Below are 18,601 nucleotides of genomic sequence, written 5' to 3'. Positions count from 1 at the left end.
GAGGCATCCCCGAACGCCGGGTGGCCGGCCTGACGCTGGGTTGAGTCCTCCGGGTAGACTGTGTGGAACCCACCACACCAGTTTTACATCTTAACAGTTTCACGCCATGTTGAACTCTCTCTTCAAAGTTCTTTTCAACTTTCTCTCATGGTACCACTATCGGTCTCCTGCCGGTATTTAGCTTTAGATGGAGTTTGCCACCATGGGCTGCATTCACAAACAACCCGTCTAGGGCCGCTACCGGCGCCTCACCGTCTGCGAGTTGGGGCCTCTATCAGAAGGACTCAGGCCCCCTATTGACACCCAGGCGGCAGCGAGGCTCACCGGGGGGGGTGCGAGGCTCACGTGGAGAGGACCGGGCCTGCTCGCGAGCTCCCCTCCGACTGAACTGTGTCATATCTTTGTGGTTAAAGTACACACACACACACACACACACACACACACACACACACACACACACACACACACACACACACACACACACACACACAGATATTTCCATGGATTAAAAAAAATGTGTTTAATAGTTAATAAACTTGCTAGTGGTCCATTTAAACTGTTCTGAATCTGTATCATCTGTTTTTGTCACAATTATAGAGCATCGCGGCGGAAGTGGTTTACTGGTCCCACCAAAAAATTTCCCATTCATTTTCCCCATAGACTTTTACACAAATATGTATAACAATTATGGTAAGCCTATAACCAAGCCATCCAGGATTGCAGTGAATCATGACCATACAACCTTTTATCCTACTGAAAACATATTTTAATATTACATTATTTGATATACTACATTAATATCTGCCCTTTGTTTAGCGAATTTCAAAATGTTCTTTTCATAGAAACAAAGGTTTTACGGCTTGGTTCTAGGCTTAACATATAATTGTTATAAATATTTTCGTGAATGTCTGAGGAAAATGAACAGGATATGTTTTAGTGAGACCAGTAAACCACGCCCACTGCGATTCTCTATGTCAATGGTCTTAATTAAATGCACTAAGAGATGGAATATGCAGTTTGCTAACATAAAATAGTAATTAAGAATTAATTTAGTTAATGATTGTGTTATTTATGTCAATACATCATTATACCTTTTCATGTCCAGTCAACTATGTTACCTTTGTCAACTATGATACCTTGCTGTCAACTAAGTTACCATCATGTTTTTAAAAAAAATATATATTTTTAAATGTTCCCAAAACAAAGTAAAAAACGAAAACAATTAATCGCTGTGAAATATGTAGCTCAGTATAATTGAATCGAGAAAATATTCATGAATTTCAGGAGTTTGGGGAGAAAATATCTTGACCGTGAACTGCATTCTGTGAATTGGGGGGTTTTAATACAAAAAAAGGAAAATGTCTTTATTAATTGGGGATTATAATTGAAAATGTAGGTAAGCGGACAGATATTCTTCCAAGAACAATGATTTGTTTGAATACTTTACATTTATCCAAAGCTAAAATTTTACAGTTTTTGTCCGTAACATAGTTGACCAAATAATGAGTCGACAACTCAGTTTTTTAAATAAATATCTGAAATCAGTTATGCCTGAGCTTGCCAATTAATGAAAACATAATCTTTAAGGAATACTTTGTATGGAAAAATGATAATATATTGGAAAAAAACTACTTATTTTCCAGAAATTTTCAAACCCAAAAACTCCCGCAATTTGATAATTGACGACATCGTTTCTCATAAAAACCACACCAGGGGGTCTAATGAAGTACTTTCAACCTCCTAGACACATGAAAAACAGAAAAAGTACAAAACTATGGCACCACCTCTTTAAAGGTGTCGCCCGCTCTATTGTTGCCACCCCAGCAGATTATTCCAAAAAAAAGGACACTTGCCATGACAGACTGGTAGAACATCCTGTAGCATCCTATTGCACACGCCAAACAATCTCAGTCTTCTCAGGAAGAACGAATGTTGACATAATAATAATCCAGCCCCCATGGTGGCTGAGGCCCGTTTCAATTTAAACTGGTGAAACATAGCTAAGGCCGCCCTGCTCATTTGCATTGATTGATTGATTGATTGAAGAATTTATTAGAAGTTTGCAATAGAAAAAAGTACAGTTTCATGACAGTACAAATCACTGGTACAAGGTACATACATTCCAAGGCATGAAGACTGAAGGTGATTGGTTGGTAAAAGAGCTCCAGGCCAGGGCGACACAGCCCTCCCCCCAGCACTATTGTTGTTGTTCAAACAAGGAACTCTTCTTAGCTGCAGGAAGACAGCACGGTGTTTTAACTCTTAGAAACTTCAAACAAGGACTTTGACGTGAAGCTGGAACTAAACAACAAGACATCGGACAACTAACTGACTTGGAATGCACTCTTTTATGTGTTGAGCTGAAGTGTACACTTCAGCAGGTGAGAATCTTTAAAGAGGTGGAGGTAGTTTTGTACTTTTTCTGTCTATGGTGTTGACATTACTCTAATAGACCCCGTCCCCCAGGTGAGGTTATAATGTGCAGATTTGTCTTCCCTGTGTATTTTTGGTTACTTTCTGAAGACTGGGCCTCAAAAGGTCCATTTGAAAACCCAGATTAAAAAAAGAGAAAAGATCCTCTCTGCAAATGTTCATCTAGTGATTTGAATTTAGTTGTCAAACAGTCACGATATACCTAATTTTAATCATCTGTCTGTCCACTATCATCTCATGTAAGTTTTGACTGTTAGTATCAAATAGCAAGACCTATATTATGGTTTTATAAAACAACTTCGTGGTTCGTTTGTGCCTTTTAGCCAACAAGGAAGTGACAGGTAAATGCAACCCTCCTTTAAAATGATTTAAATTAATAAGATTTAGGGAAACAATACTTTGTTTACATTAACAAAACATGTCTCTGAACACTTTTTATGAGTTAGATTTTTTTTTATAAATTATTTACAGTGACATTTAGAATAGGGGAACTATGATGGGAAAAATCGACCCCATTAGCGGGGTCGGTTGTTCCGGTGTGTTCATCATTTTTAAATTGAAATGGTGTATTTTATGATTGAGATTTTTTTTAAACACACTACCAACAGTTCACAGACAGATCCAAGTTATTAACTTTAGTTCTTTGTCATAATTAAACTAGTATTTATTTAGTAATCGAGTAAAAAACTAAAAAGGTCATGACAGACTCCGCTCACCCCTCTCCTGTGTACCTGCAGAAAACTACTTTACAGGAAACACAGCCTAAAGATCTATCATTATCTGAGGCTAAAGAACGCCCTCTATTGGACAAGTAGAACTACAACACCGGATCTCTGTGACAGTTCTTTTTGTTCAAATGTTAAAGGTAGGGGTAAGTGATTTTCTTTGGTTAAAATATGTGATAAATAGCTTTATATTCAGATAGTAGCCTACCTCGTTGTATTGCTGTATAGAGTGTTTGTTCAGTAACCACATCTCTCCAGCTCTTTATTAAACAGAAAATGCATAAACAAGTGAAATTGGAAGTGATGACACAAATAAACAAGCAGACAAAATTGGGACTGGAACACTATCAAAAATGAAGTTAATGAATCGATACTCACATGGACGGATTAACCCTCGCGAGGGCCCCTGGCCGAAAACTTTTTATTGTCAATGTTGTTTTTAAATTGTCAATGACCACGCGGGCCAGCCCTGGATACTCATTGAGATTGGCTGAAAATGATGTGTCACCTACCTGAAAATGTATTTTCTGTTTATTAAAGAGCTGGAGAGACAAGGAGACTCCTGTTACTGAACAAATAATATAGAGCTATTTAACACTGTACTGAACAAACACTGTAGAAATGATTACTATCATAATATAATGCTTTAATCCGTTCTAAAACAGTTTAACCAAACAATATCACTTACCCTGCGTTTAAAGTGTTCAAACAATGTGAATGAGTTTGGAAGTCGTTGAGACTAAGATGGAGCATGCAAGAGGCCTTTATTGTCTCCACCAGCCGAAGGCTGAGGGAGAGTATGTTTTCCCCTCCGTCCGTCCGTCCGTCCGTCCGTCCGTCCTTCCGTCCGTGCGTCCGTCCGTCCGTGCGTGCGTGCGTCCGTGCGTCCTCGCAGTTTGTGAGCAGCTAATCTCAGTCACCGTTGGCCTGATCGCTGCCAAACTGAGCACACACACTCCCTGGATGCCAATCTAGAACCTCTGCCCCACATTTTTCAAATCAGCCTCATGGTGGCGCTATAACAGGCCGATTTGTGTGGCCTGGTTGTTACCAGCTAATCTCCGGCGCCGTTGGCCCGATCGCTGCCAAACTGAGCACACACACTCCCTGGATGCTAATTCAGAACCTCTGCCCCACATTTTTTAAATCAGCCTCATGGTGGCGCTATAACAGGCCGATTTGTGTGGCCTGGTGGAGACCTGTGCTCGGAAGAGCACTGCTTCTAGTTTTCACCATGTCGTGCCTGTAATGTTGAAGAAAAGTGAAGAAATGTCTGCACACAGATATATCGCGATAGCTGGCATTAACATGACCCATTAAAAAATGATTTACATTTTAAATTTATAGCCCAGCAGATGGAGGGTTCTGCTGAGGAGAGAGTGGAAGGGGGGGCAGAGGATCCAGAACTCCTGAAGCCAAAACACACTCAAGGTAAGATCGAATCACAGCTGATATATACATCTATACCCACTATACTGTACATCTACATATACATATACATATATACATATACTATACATCTATATAGACTCAAGATAAGATCACAGCTGATATTCTATACATTGCATGTATTGTATACCACATTGGACACCTTCTACTGTATGTCCAAAAGTGTTACTTTTCAGAAAATGGAATTCTCTGAAAATGGAGTTGCAGTGGATCCAATGTATTGTTATTATTTAGTCACAAGCTCTTGTTAATTTTAACGTTAAAAAAGATATACCAGTAAGACTCCCTAAATCGGGAGATAAGCGACCGCCAGGTAGCATACACAAACTTTGGAAGGCAATGGTAGCCAATCAGGAGGGAATATGGGAAATGGGGCAGATCCATGTTGATGACATGACTGTAGAGATACTGTGTACTGGTTTGTGTGGCGTGATTCAAAATAACGGCGCAGTTCGGCCAGTGGAGACGCCCCTATACTCTATAGAGCTTAACAACGCACACGCATATAACTAAAGCCTGCACTTGACACTTTTGTGCTGTGCTCAAAATAAACTTGACACTTGTACTTTGAAAGGCCTCTCATTTTATTTATCTTCTGTGATGGGTGTTTTTAATGGGTTGGCATGGTACAAAAGAGAAATTAGAATTAGTGAAAACGGCTCACAACACACTTTGAAAAGATAAAAATATACTGTCTTGTTTTGTTCACCACTAGAAAATGCAGACATAACTAAAGCTGGCCGCACACTAGCCGATAATCTAGCTATTTAATTACCCTCCCGACAATCGGGCTGCCACCGACTGAAACGGGCCCGACAATCGGGCATGAACGTCGTCTAGCGTGAGGTCTCACAGATCCACTCGGAGCCCAGCCGAGTGGCTCGGAGGACGATCGGGGGTAGCCCGACTCTTTTCAAACATGTTTGATATTTTCCTGGATCAGTACTGGTCTGGAAGACTGGAAGGGCAGCAGGGGACTGAGAGAAAATAGGTACAGCAGCCGCTGATAGACGCAAGTCTCTGAATCATAAATCAGGGACCATGTCCATGAGAAGGACGGAGCGGCACTTTAGCGCAGGAGAGGGGATGTCAGAGCTGGATTTACATGAAACGTGTCAAAGTGAACTCATATCGTCAAAATAGGACACAACTTCCATATTGAAGCTTTTTTTTTTTTTTGCGTGAGGCGGTGTTGTGTGTTGAGTCAGTGGATAACGTCATGTGTTTGTATGTGCGTGTGCGTGCGTGTTGCAAAGCACAGCTCTCAGAACAGCCCCCGTGGCATCTTGTATTCATTATATTATGTATTATTGCTGTGTTCGAGCCCGACTCAATCGGGATAGAATCCTGTAGCGTGCGGAGCGCCCGACTGTTCAAAACGGCTAGTCTGAGCCCGTTTAGATTATCTGGTAAAATAATCTGAAAAAATTATCCTGTAGTGTTCAATTCTACCCGATTCAGTCGGGCCCGATTATCTTGTAGTGTATTGCCAGCTTTAGAAGATATAACTGTTTATTTACAACAGCCAAAAATGTAATACAGTTGTAAAACATGGGCTGTAGGAAACAATTAAGGAAACCATAAAATGTGAATTAACGTTCATACTCAGCATTTCGAATTCGCCTTTACTTTAACATTAAAACCCGAACTACTGTCATACTCAAGATAACTTATAGTTATAACGTGTCGGGTTAATAAAGTAACGCGCTACGTGCCTGACAGAGATGACAGCGTCCCCACCCGGGTGCAGACACGGGCCAATCGGAGGCAAGCGGAACGAGAGGGGCGTCTCCACTGGCCGAACTGCGCCGTTATTTTGAATCACGCGTTTGTGTGATGTTAGGGCAAAATCTGTAGGAGCAGTGTCCAAAAATGTGTTTTTCAAAAGTAGGCCAGATGGTGGCACTAGATGGGACAGATGCATTTTGATCAGTTAGAGCAGTGTCCAAAATTGTGTCTTGCAAGAATCAGCCTTATAGTGGTGCTAGAAGAGGGACATGAGAAATGAGGGGTTGTGGTTTGGCAGCCAAGGAGTGTGTGTGCAAAGTTTGGCATGGATCGGGGCAACGGAGGTGGAGATACCTGTATGAGTAGGGTAAATGTGTGACATGTGACGCGTGTATGAGAGGGACGGACGGACTGACTGACTGACAGCCGGTGGAGGTTTTGATAGTAACTGTGACCTTACGGTCGCAATAACCAGTAAGACTCCCTAAATCAGGAGATAAGCGACCGCCAGGTCGCATACACAGACGAGTGGACCGTTGTCCTGGGTGTTTTAATGAAGGTTCTGTCAGCTTCCCTGTGTTACCTGATCTCAGTGAACGGGAGGGGTTGTAGGGTTGGATCAGGCTTTGAAGGTAGGGTGTGCCATACCTTTGACACATCACTCTGTTCCACCCAAGAAATGTTATATTTAAATGTTGTTGGTTTTTACGTCTGGTGACACCAGTCTAAAACAGGCCTCAGACACGACTCTTCAGGATACTTGGCTCAGAGATCTGAACCCATTTGAATTGGGACTGGGAACCCGTTGCGACCGCATGCCCTTGCTGACTTCAACCCCAGGCAGGTTTGAACCCTCAACCTGAATGGCATATAGGCCTACACTACACCAGGGCGGCCCCTCAAATAATTTCCCCATTTATTACACACACACGTACACGCGCACACACACACACACACACACACACACACACACACACACACACACACACACAGACACACAGTTTGTCTTCATGTGTCTGACTTGCATCCTGTATGTCCTTACAGTCCAACAAGAACAGATGGATGTCACTGGGTCCAGAAAGGCAGCAGAGGATCCACAACTCCTGAAGCCAAAACAGCCTCAATGTAAGACCACAGCTCATATTCTATATGTTTATATACACTATACAATATATACTATACATCTATACAGACTGTACTGTACATCTATTATTCATCTAAAATACATCTGGGGGTGGGCAAATTATGATATAGAGGACTGCTATATTTTTACTCCGGTGGGCCACATTGCATATTGTTACTGTCAAGCTAGCCTCGGAAACCCAGACTTCTTTTGGTGATCGGAAGAAAAAGAAGTCTGGGCAAACCCCCCTATAACTGTGTTGGCTCATGACATTTTAATTGTATAAATAAATGTAGCCGTTCAGATATCTTATTTTACATCAGTATTGTTCATGTGAACTGGTTTGTTTAGGCTTATCCATTATAATGATAAAATCACTATGATTTATCAGTCGTTTTCCACCGCAGATCACTTCCTCATTTACTCAAAGTAGACAGCAGGGGGAGTCATGTCCCTCCTCATTTACTCAAAGCAGACAGAAGCAGGAGTCGTGTACCCCTCTGCGTCATTTTGAGACGTCGGAGGATGCGGCGAGATCCGCCGGCCAACAAATAATGTCCGCGTTCCCTCAGAGTGCTGTCAAGCAGAAACCTTATCTCCAGTAAGAGTAGCAAACATAGCTGATCTACAAGCTCAAAACGTGTCGCACTGCGTTTTGAGCGTTTTGAGATCTGCTCGTTTTGCTACCTTTGCATTGGAATCCTGAATTATCTTTTGTTATTTTTGTTTTGTTGCTGAAAGCGACAAAAGCAATAACCAGGTTCCAAAACTGTCCTGAAGTGACGTCATCATGGAGCGCTCGAAAAATGAGACAAAAAGGCGTCGCTAGGCTCACAGCACATTCGTTTCAGTTGAACGGTGCCGTCGGCGTTGCAAAGGAGTTGAATTGGAGCGCTCCAGCTGTTTTGGGGGACTCTAGTTGCTTTTTTGTAGCCCCGCCTTTCTTGTCCGCTAGTTGTGGGCAGAAGAGAAGCGCGGTTGACAATGTGGTCTGAAGTGTCCCTCCACACACTATGGTGTTTTACTGAGCTATTTATTTATTTATTTGTGTTTTTTCCACGGGAGGCAGCCGGAGGAGGAGCTTTCACTGTCTCTCTGAGACTCTGTTCCCTCCTCCACTCTGTCCCCAGACACTTGAAGAACATCTATGATCTATGGGACAAAGGAACAGACCCAGGGGCGTTTTTTATAAACTGGGGGCTCCCCACAAAGGTAGTAAAAGAGGCCCCCCCATGAGCGCGCGTGAAAAATAGGTATGCGCAAAAAACAGTATGTGCGCGGCTGCGCGCGCGCGCGCGAAGCGCAGGAATTAAAAATGCCACCCTCCAACTCAATACCTATTCTGAAAAAGTGATGATTTAGCATGACAAGACAATGAACTTGACAAGACAATGAAGAGCAGAGGCAGAGGAAGCCTATTTGTTGTCATTATGGTTGGTTTTAAATAATAATACTTTAAAACATTTATTTTTACAATTTCCTTTTAATTATTATATTTAAAAATTTAGATAAAATAATTTATTTTCTTAACATCATTAATTTTCAAGCCTAATATGTGTAATCTTTGAGTACAGTTTGGATATTGCACGTATGTACAGGAAATTCATAGAGAGACAAGAGAGAGAGCTGATCACTTAACATTCCAATCAATCAACTCAATTGTCGCCAGCTGGTCTCTGTGTGAAATCTATTGACTCCAGTGAGCAGTTGGTCAATTCTTTAAAAAATCATAACTTTTGACAGGAATGGGCTAGAGACTTACTTTTCTAAATGCTCAGAATAATGAGCCCAGCAGGGGGCCCCCTCTGCCTAGGGGCTCTACACAGTTGCGTAGTCTGCGTAGAGCAAATGCCCGCCCCTGAACAGACCTACAGACAGTCTGTAGGTCTGGGCCCTCGTGGGTACCTGCGAGGACCCTAGTGCCATAAGGGTCTGTGTCATCTGTCCCTCCAGGCCTCCAGGCCTCCTTCACCTAGGATTGAGGTGTCTGTGAGTGAGGGCTTTGTGAAAGGAAGTGCCGTGGAAGGATTATTGTGTTATTATGTTTCAGACGGATAATAAAGCTGATGCATTTAATGGAGGATCATGGCTCTGCCTCCACCATTGTTTTATTATCCATTTCTTTTTTCGTTTGGTGTGTTTTGTTATTTGTGGTCTCTCTGATCTGCATAATTTGTGTCCTCCTTACAGACCAGGAGCCAGGTGTTCCTGTGGACAGAGAAAAGGAACCAGCAGATCAAGAACCCTTGGAGACAAAACAGACTCAGAGTAAGATCACAGCAGCCACACACGCACCACACCACACCACACCACACCACCATGCACGCACGCACGCACGCACGCACGCACGCACACACACATACACACACACACACACACACACACACACACACACACACACACACACACACACACACACACACACACATTAGTTTGTTTGTTTGTCTTATGGGGTCTCTCTATTCATCTGCATCATAGATGTTCTTCAAGTGTCTGGGGACAGAGTGGAGGAGGGCACAGAGTCTCCAGCAGCCAGCAAGGAACAGAAACCACCAGACTCAAGGTAAGATCTACTGGAAGTCTACTGATGGCTATTATATTAATATTAGAGTAATATCACTGTTTCTACTGTAAGTCTACTGGTGATGATTCCATCCATATTAAAGAACTTTCCAGATCCTACTCTTTTACAGTATGTGTACAAGCCTGAGTCTAGTGTTGAGTACAGTGTCATTTTCCTAAGTTTCTTTTCATTTAAGTTGAAACATAAATAACCATTTTTGGTTCAAGATTATATCTACATTTTAACATTGAGTGAAAAAATATGACCCCCTGAAAAATCAATATCATGTTAAACTTTAATTGTGCTAGTTCTTTGTCAGGGATGTATTATTATGTTATGGATTAAAAAGCTGTGATTACGACGGTAAAGATATGTAAGATGTTTCCCACGTGAGCTTCCCAGACAGAGCTTTTTAATGCTTACAAATCCAGATTAAAAACAAAACAACTGTCTGTATTTGCATCTTCACAATGTAGTAACCAGATGTTAAACTAATAAACCAAGTAATAAGTTACCTGCTGTTGGTTGTTTCAAAAGAGAAGAGCAAATCAAGGTTTTGATCAAGGTAGCTGTTTAATGCAGTTGTGGAATATAATGTATTTCTTTCTGTTTGTAAATGTAGGGTGACATGTTAACAGAGAATAGTGTAGACGTTAAACAGCTAAACCGTTTATAAAGGTGGGGTGACCAGACCCTCAAACAGGATCAGTCTAAACTGTAACAGTGTTAGTTACAGAGAGTCAGAGACAGATTGTTTTTGTTCTGTGATTATTCCAGAGGAGATGACCAGAGTCAGAGACCAGCATCTCCTACACAAAGCTATGTGTCTATGATGAGTGGAATGTCTGCAGGACTCTCTTCAGACTTCAGTGCTGAACTTGGACCACCAGACTGCAGGTAAGATCACTTAGTGGGAGAGTGTTTTTTGCAGGTCTTTCAGTCAGAGTGTATAAAAAAAGCAACTAGGTCAAGGCTTGTGATTGGCTGTGCAGAGGTGCCGAAAGTCGGGTGGGAAGGACATACAGCATACACCTAAATCTAACCTTAACCCCAACCCTAACCTCAGTAAAACTAACGTTGGTGAATGCTAACCTGGTGAAATATGAACCTGTTGACGCTGGTGAATGCTAACCTGGTGAATGTTAAACTGGTCGGACTAACGGTGCTCAACCCAATTGCTTTTTTGATACACTCCTTTTATTTTTTTTATTTTTTATATAACACTGCATAGGCCCAAAATTGTTGTTTGGCAACTGCATGGCCTACTTCTTAGTGCAATATTACCAGAAACTGCTTTTGATGGCTATATAAGTTAGACAAAGGTCACTATAAATGTTATTTACTGTAACTAAGTTAGTTCTTGTTAGTAAGGAGTGTTCATCAGTAATGTATGAGCCATTGCTGTGATTCCAGAGGTGACTTCCAGAGTCAGAGACCAGTCTCTCCAGCACACAGCGGCATGAGTGGCACTTCTACTGGACTGTCTTCTGACGACGATGATGAACCTGGACCTTCACACTCCAAGTAAGATCACTGATCAGGAATCACAATGTTGAGATAGAATCATCTTTTTTTGTCTTCCTTAAAACGGCGGTTACCGGTTAGAGCTAAAATAAGAGAGCTAAATACAACAACTTTATACATCATTACAGCTGTAAGACAGTGGGTGAAATTAGTTTTTTTGCAAGCTCCATCAAGTGGCTTAATGCTGTTTTATTTTTTACGTTACCGTTACGGAGTGGATAAAAGCACCACCCACAAGAGGCTTCTTTAGGACCCACTTTTGGATTTTAGCTAGGGATGCATCGAATGGAAAATTATTGTCTAGGTCATACCTGATCATTTTCAAAGGGAAAAGGCACTTGATAATAGGACAGCTCATGTGCGTCAGTTGGGAGGTCTTGATAGTCTTGTTGCTCTTTAATAAATTGTGAAAACGTTAACCTACACAATTAGATGTGCAATATGCAATTGAAATAGTTGCATTAAACTGTGTTCGAGCACCGACAGCACCCATGATTACCACTGCACAAGATACTCCTCTAACATTGGCTTAAAGCCTGTATTTATAACTGTCATTCATTACATCTCTGCTGTCCAATTGTGGCAAGAAATAACTAAGGAGACAGGCGTATAATGACTGAGATGGAGGTTTGAAAAGGCAACAGGTCAAACTATTTGACTTGTTCATAGGTGGCAAAAACACAACTGTGATATGGTGTTTCTTCCCAGACATATCACCACATGTTCGACCTTTACCACAGATACAATTCTTCAGGGCCTGTAGTATTTTAAAATCAAGCAGTGAATCCACGAGTTTCCTACACCCCATAGTGCATTGCGCAAACGTCTGCACCGAGGTTCCGCCGCCGATTTACAAGCTCACAACGGGTTGCATCTGCGACGCAACGTGAGCTTGTATGTCTGCTGTTAAACCCGGAAGTTTGGTCCTGATAGTCTCCAGTAAACTCCCGCGGAAACTTGTGGATACAGTACGTGTTTAAGATAATCTTATAAGTGTGTCTGTGTCTCCACAGAGAGAGGACTGAGGAGCCATCCAGGTGGGATGTACAACAAGAGACACCCTCAGGTGCATTTTTAAACATAAATATTTAATTAATTAGTATATATTTTTTCTGTCTGGAACATCACTATATATACAGTACCGTATTTTCCGGACTATAAGGCGCACTTAAAAGCCTTTAATTTTCTCAAAAAACGACAGTGCGCCTTATAGTCCAGTGCGCCTTATATATGGATCATTCATTGACATTTACATTCCCTTCAGCACAGCTCCATCTGTTGGATGCATAACGCAGCGGTAGCGTCTATTATGTGCGCCTTATAGTCCGGTGCGCCTTATATATGAAAACAGTTAGAAAATAGACCATTCATTGACAGTGCGCCTATATATAAGCAAAGTATCATTTTACGACTGATGTCGTGCAACTATAAATTGAAAACAATATATTTTCATGTTGCAGTGGGTGTCAGTCTGCAGGAGGTTTTAGAGACACATATGACCAGTGAGGCAAATATTCTAGAAAGTAAGAAAGAAGACCTCGCTGGAACCGAGTCTGGAACCTCCTTCAGCCAGATCTACGCAAAGCTCTACCAATCAGAGGGAGATAATGCCAATATCAATAAGCAGCATGAGGTGTGGCAGCTTGAGAGGGCATCCAGGACCGAGACCCGCCCTGATAAGCCAATAGAGTGCTCTGATATCTTCAAAGGCACAGGAAAACCCATCCGATTAGTTCTGACAAAGGGCATCGCTGGCATTGGAAAAACGTTCTCTGTGTACAAGTTCGCTCTGGACTGGGCACTGCGCAAGGCCAATCAAGACATCAAACTCCTGATTCGGATCTCGTTCCGGGAGCTGAACCTGGTCGCACATGAGCAGTACAGTCTTCTCAAACTGATCCATGTTTTCCACCCAGCATTAAAGGAGCTGACAGCAGAGCAACTTGTTGCATGTAATCCTGTCTTCGTCTTGGATGGATTAGATGAAAGCAAACTTCCGCTACACTTCCGCAACAATGGGAATGTCACACTTGTTGATGATGTCACCTCTGTGGATGCATTGATGACAAACCTCATCAGCGGGACACTCCTGCCCTCAGCTCAACTCTGGATAACTACGAGACCTGCAGCAGCCTCTAAGATCCATCCTGAATATGTTGACAGGGTGACAGAAGTACGGGGGTTCACAGACCCACAGAAGAACGAATACTTTGAGAAGATGAGTGATAAGGAGCTGGCCAGGAGAATCATTTCACACTTGAAGGAGAAAGCATCAAGGAGCCTCCACATCATGTGTCACATCCCACTCTTCTGTTCCATCACTTCTACCGTTCTGAAGAAGGTTTTGGAGACAGATAAGACAGGACAGCTGCCCAAGACCCTGGTTGAGATGTACAGCCACTTCCTGTCAGTTCAGATGAAGAGGAAGATGAAGAATGGTGAGACCTATGATGTGAATCAACTGGAGCGTTTTCTCCTGAAACTGGGCAGACTGGCGTTTGAACAGCTGGAGAAAGACAATCTCATTTTCGACCGAAAAGACCTGACGGATTGTGGTCTGGATGTCACAGACGAGGACGCCACACTGTTCTCAGGTGTGTGCACAGAGATCTTCAAAAGTGAGTGTGGGTTCTTCCAGGAAGTGGTCTACAGCTTTGTTCATCTGAGCATTCAGGAGTTTCTGGCTGCAGTCTACCTGTTACGCTGTTACAATGATGGGGAAATGGAGATAGTGGAGACATTCCTGGAAGATTCTGATTCTAAAAATGGTGATAAAGAAGAAGAAAAAAAAGAAGAAAAAGAAATAAAGGGAGAAAAAGTACTAGAAAAAAAAGTACTAGAAAAATACGATGAAAACGAAGATGACGATGATGATGATGATGATGATGATAAAGAAGACGAAGATAAAACCAGACACATGTCCCAGGATGTCTTCCTGGACAAAGCCATGCTTAAATCCCAGAAGAGTAAAAACGGCCACCTGGACCTCTTCCTCCGCTTCCTCCATGGCCTCATACTGCAGACCAATCAAGGTCCGTTAGGAGGTCTACTGGGTCAGACAAAGAGCAGCGAAGAGAGCATCCAGAAAACGATCAAGAACCTGAAAGAGAACATCTCAGGTGCCTACAACCCTGACAGATGTATCAACATCCTCCACTGTTTGATGGAGATGAATGATGACTCCGTACATCAAGAGATAGTACAGTACCTGAAGTCAGGGGACAGATCACAGACGAAACTCACTGACACCCAATGTACAGCTCTGGCCCACATGCTGCTGATGTCAGAGACTCTGGAGGAGTTGGACCTGGACAAATACAACACATCAGAGAGAGGGCGACAGCAACTGATCCCAGCAGTGATGAACTGCAATAAGGCTCGGTCAGTATTCATGTGTATAGAAATATGTTAGAATGGATGAAATAATTGCGACCGTCAGGTCGCACTTACTACCAAAACCTCCACCAGCTGTCTGTCTGTCTGTCTGTCTGTCTGTCTGTCTGTCCGTCTGTCTGTCCGTCACACGTCACAATTTTGCCCTGCTCATATCTCCGCAACCGTTGCCCCGATCCATGCCAAATTTTGCACACATACTCCTTGCCTGCCAAACCACAACCTTCAATTCTCACATGGCCCTCTTCTAGCGCCACCTTGAGGCTGATTCTTGAAAAAAACATTTTTGGACACTGCTCCTACAATTCTTGCCCTAAAATCACGCAAATCGGTACACAGTATCTCGACACTCATCTCATCAACATGGATATGTCAAATTTAGCGCCACCTTCAGGCCGATGTTTTAAAACACATTTTTGGACACTGCTCCTACAAATTTTTCCCTAAAATCACGCAAATCGGTACACACTTGCTCTACACTGATGTCATCAACATGGATCTGTCCTATTTAGCGCCACCTTCAGGCTGATTTTTTAAAACACATTTTTGGACACTACTCCTACAGATTTTGCCCTAAAATCACGCAAATCGCTACACAGCATGTCTACACTCATATAATCAAAATGGCTCTGTCCCATATAGCGCCACCATCAGGCCGATTTTTCAAACACATTTTTGGACACTGCTCCTACAGATTTTGCCCTAAAATCACGCAAATTGGTACACAGTATGGCTACACTCATCTCATCAACATGCATCGGTCCCATATAGCGCCACCATCAGGCCGATTTTTACACACACATTTTTGGACACTTCTCCTACACATTTTGGCCTAAAATCACACTGTGACCTGACGGTCGCTTATCTCCCGATTAGGGAGTCTTACTGGTGTTATGAAGTTATTTTAAACATATTGGCATATATGCTGTTAGGTCAAGTATCTAAGCTTATTTTGTCTATTATTTTATAGTTGGTTTTGTAATGGTTGTTTTATACAGTAGTTAAGCAACTGTGAAGCTGTGTGTGTGTGTGTGTGTGTGTGTGTCTGTCTGTCTGTCTGTGTGTGTGTGTGTGTGTGTGTGTGTGTGTGTGTGTGTGTGTGTGTGTGTGTGTGTGTGTGTGTGTGTGTGGCTATTGAACTATGAACACCAAACTGTTTTATTGCTTTATTTGTATATAGTAATATATTATAGCATTATTATACCAGTAAGACTCCCTAATCGGGAGATAAGCGACCGTAGGTGGCTTATCTCCACAAATAGGGCAACAATTTGTTTTTCCCAAATCTTCCTGATCCATGTTGATGACATGAGTGTAGACATGCTGTGTAGTGATATTCGTGATTTTAGGGCAAAAACTGTAGGAGCAGTGTCCAAAAATGTGTTTTAAAAATCGGCCTGAAGGTGGCGCTAGAATAGGGCCATGTGAGAAATGAGGGGTGGGGTCTCCGCGTTGCCTTGGCGGCCGAATAGGTACCGGCCCCGGCTCTCCCGGACGCTCCTAGCCCGAGTTACGGCATTTTATGTGCGCTGCAGTGGCAGGGGGTCCTCCACTGGGGGCGCCACCACTTTTGCATCCGTTCTGGAGCACAAGGAGTCGGTGGTCCCCGGGAATTCCCCGTGAGCAGCCCCGTTGGGGTGGTCATTGGGTCATTTTTGCACATTTGGTAATTTTTTACATCTGGGGGTCCCCCAGGGACCCCCAGGTCCCTGGGGCTCCGGGGGTCCTTGGAGGTTGTAGTTTGGCAGGCAAGGAGTGTGTGTGTAAAATCTGGCATGGATCGGGTCAACGGGTGCGGAGATATAAGCAGGGAAAAAGTGTGACGTGTGACGTGTGAGCACATTTGGTCATTTTTTACATCTGGGGGTCCCCCAGGGACCTGGGGGTCCCTGGGGCTCCGGGGGTCCTTGGAGGTTGTAGTTTGGCAGTCAAGGAGTGTGTGTGCAAAATTTGGCATGGATGGGGGCAACGGTTGTGGAGATATGAGCAGGGCAAAAGTGTGACGGACTCACTGACTGACTGACGCACAGACAGCCCGTGGAGGTTTTGGTAGTAAATGCGACCTACGGTCGCAATTACTAATAATGCTATAACAGCATTCCAACTATGAAGCTATGACATAGTTTCATAGTTGATCCCTGTCAGGCCCTTTCAGGCAACCAACCTGGCCTGACAGGGATCTGCACATAAACTCATTGCTACGTATGTACTCTAGATGTAGAACTAACACATTTTCCTATTTAATCTGTCATTACAGACTTGTTGACTGTAACATCAATGAGACACACTGCGAGGTTCTGTTCTCAGCCATCAGCTCTAAACCCTCCCACTTGGTTGAGCTTGACTTAAGTAACAACATCCTACCGTTTTCAGGAGTCGAGCTTCTCTCTAAAGGACTGAAAAGTCCACATTGTGAACTGAAGTCTCTGAGGTCAGTAGTCCTGAAACATTTCCTTTTTTTACAACCATGATTGTGACTCTCCCTTGCAGATTTGTTTTGCAGTGGCAGAATGCATATAGGAGACAACAGTGGGCTCTGTTTTCTTATTTTCTTTTTCTTTTTTTACCACTGTGCCATGCATCCATCGTCGCCAACAACCTCAGTAAAAGTGTTGTGTTCCTTGCTGCAGTCGTTTTAACATCTGTTAAGTAAACCAGGAACTATTTTCAGTTTCATTGGAAATGGAAGCTTGATGTGTTTGAGAATTTAAGAATAACATGTTCATAATGTGTTCATCTACTTGCAGGTTGCGTTCCTGTCATCTCTCAAAGAGCAACTGTGAACTTCTTGTTTCAGCTCTCTGCTCTAATCCCGCCCACCTGACAGAATTGGATTTCAGTATCAACCAGCTGATGGATTCAGGTGTCAAGTTGCTCACAGACGCACTTCAACTGAATCTGAAGCTGGTGACTCTGAGGTCAGTAGTCCTGACGTTTCTCATCCTCACTAGTAGTATTATTCACCAGTAAGACTCCCTAATCGGAAGATAAGCGACCGTCAGGTCACATGTATACACAAAGAGGGCTGTAAATGGGATTGGTTCCTGGACAGATGCATGTTAATGACATGAGTGTATACTGTGTAGCGATTTGCGTGATTTTAGGGCAAAATGTGTAGGAGCAGTGTCCAAAACTTTGTTAGAAAAGATCGGCCTGATGGTGACGCTATATGTGACAGATCCATGTTGATGACATGAGTGTAGACCAACTGATTTGCGTGATTTTAGGGCAAAAATTGTAGGAGCTGTGTGCATAAATGTGTTTGGCAAGAATCGGCCTCATGGTGGCGCTAGAAGAGGGTCATGTGAGAATTGATGAGTGGTGGTTGTGGTTTGGTAGGCAAGGAGTGTGTATGCAAAATTTGGATGGATCGGGGCAACGGTTGCGGAGATATGAGCAGGGCAAAAGTGTGACGTGTGACAGACAGACAGACGGACTGACTGACGGACTGACTGACTGACTGACGGACAGCTGGTGGAGATTTTGATAGTAAGTGCGACCTGTGCCTGCTCTAAAAAAAAGCCAGCCCCCCCATAGCCCCCCAGTCACAATTATTTGGAACCAAAACTGTCCAATACAAAAACTGTTTAAATAAAAGTTCCAATTGATCTAGTGTAGTTATTATTTAGTCACAAGCTCTTGTTAATTCAATTCATTTCAATA

The sequence above is a fragment of the Nannobrachium achirus genome (assembly GCF_963921795.1).
Source record: "Nannobrachium achirus genome assembly, contig: SCAFFOLD_307, whole genome shotgun sequence".
NCBI classification, from domain to species: Eukaryota; Metazoa; Chordata; class Actinopteri; order Myctophiformes; family Myctophidae; genus Nannobrachium; species Nannobrachium achirus.
This window is presented reverse-complemented; position numbering follows the sequence as displayed.